The sequence below is a fragment of the Belonocnema kinseyi genome, chromosome 7 (assembly GCF_010883055.1).
Source record: "Belonocnema kinseyi isolate 2016_QV_RU_SX_M_011 chromosome 7, B_treatae_v1, whole genome shotgun sequence".
Lineage (NCBI taxonomy): Eukaryota > Metazoa > Arthropoda > Insecta > Hymenoptera > Cynipidae > Belonocnema > Belonocnema kinseyi.
The window spans coordinates 106,190,632-106,192,631 of record NC_046663.1 but is presented as its reverse complement, the minus strand read 5'-3'; the positions used below and the strand labels follow the sequence as shown (position 1 = coordinate 106,192,631).

The window sequence follows — 2,000 nt, the reverse complement described above, 5'->3', positions numbered from 1 at the left end:
TTATCATAGCATGCTACGCGCCGGTTGATAGGGATCCTAGAGAAGTAAAAGACGTCTTCTGGGACACTTTAAATGACACAATAAACATTTGCGAACATGGGGTAAGAATAATTCTACTAGGAGACATGAACGGTTGGGTGGGCATCCAAAATCAGGATACAGAAAGAGTATTAGGTAATTTTGGGGATCCGAGAACAAACTATAACGGAGATAAATTAGTTGGTCTATGCTTAGAAAGGGGTCTGTTTATTACATATACATGGTTTAGGCATAAAATGATCCACATGTACACCTGGTCTAAAGGAGATAGCCGCAGTATAATTGACTTTGTTGTTGCGGATGAAAGACTAAGGGAGTTAGTCAAAGATACAAGAGTCATGAGAGGTCCTGAATGCAATACTGATCATTACCTTCTGATCTCAAAAATTAACTTAGGTCGGGGATGGAAAAAAAAGAGAACCAAGAAAGCAAAAAAAACGCGAATCAAAATTGAGAACCTACAGAAACCGGATGTGCAATAGATTTCCAAAATAAGATAATCGAAAGCATAGATAGGGCAACATGGGAGGACCGTATAAAAAAAATATATAAAGAGCGCCTGGGCAATGTTACGGGATATCCTTGTTAGACGTACGATCGAAGTGTGTTGTACCGCAGTTGTAGAAAGAATTTCTGGTGATGCGTGGTGGAATGATGAAATTCAGACTGCCCAAAAAGCAAAAAGTGAAGCGTACAAGAGAACTTTGAACATCGCAGGTCTTAGCAATGAGGAAAGAAATAGACGTAGAAAGGATTATAGACGCGAAGACAGGATACTTAAACGATTAGTTAAAGAAAGTAAAGATACAATTGGAGCAGAAGAAGAGATAAAAATACAAAACGACTTTGAAGGAAGCAGGAAACTACTTTACAAAATAATTAAAGGAAACAAAAGTACAGAAATTGTCAACATGAGAAATAGTAGGGGGGAAATGGCCTATGATGCAGACGGAATACTAGAGGCTTTCAGAGACTATTTTAGGAGACAATTCGGAGATGAAGTTATAGGACACCACAACTGCGATGTTGAACACGATGCGATGGAAAACTCAATTGAAAAAGTCTGTGTCACTGAGGTTAGGGATATAATTAAGAACTTGAAAAACGGTAAGGCTGCCGGGGTAGACGGTATTAACGCTGAAATGCTTAAACACGGTGGCGCGTGCATACCACATAGACTGTGCGAATTGATAAATTTATGTTTCGAGATGGGAGACGTCCCAGACGATTGGAAAAAAAGCAATTATCGTACCAATATACAAGGGAAAGGGTGATAAAAGCGAGTGCAATAATTACAGAGGGATTAGCTTATTAAGCACAGTAAGTAAAATATATTCAAAAATACTTATTCGTAGGGTAATGAAAATAACAGAAGCAAAGGTTTGGGAAGTCCAAGGTGGGTTCATGCCAGGAAGGTCATGTACGGATCAACAGAAAAAAGTTTGAGAGTAGGCAAAAAAGTTTTCTGTGCATTTGTTGACCTAGAAAAAGCTTTTGACAAGGTAGATAGAAGTAAACTTTGGGAAGTCCTGAAAGAGTATGGAGTCAATGGATCGATCATACAAGCTATAAAAACAATATATACAGGTAGCAAAGCGAGTGTAAGAGTGAATGGGAAACTGAGTGACTATTTCGATATTATTCAAGGAGTTAGACAAGGATGCGTTATGTCTTCATGGATATTTTTATTATTTATGGACAAGTGTTTAAGAATGGCTCTCTTCGACGAAGAGGGTGTGGATCTCGAAACAGTAAGAATACGTGGGTTAGCGTTCGCAGAAGATAAGGTTGTTATGGCGGAGTCTATCAAAGACTTACAAAGAATGTTGAATAAACTAGATGCAAGCATGAAGAGCATAGGCCTCAAAATTAACGCAAATAAAACAAAAACTATGGTGTTCCAAGGAAAGAGTGAGAAAACACTATGCAATATTTTATTAAATGATGAGAGAATTGAACAA

General features: G+C 38.0%; 1 protein-coding gene across 7 annotated transcripts in view; it reads left to right on the top strand.

The window, feature by feature from the left end:
• LOC117175989 (mitogen-activated protein kinase-binding protein 1) overlaps positions 1-2,000 on the top strand; it is a 261,034-nt gene that overhangs the window by 16,204 nt on the left and 242,830 nt on the right. The window lies entirely within an intron of this gene.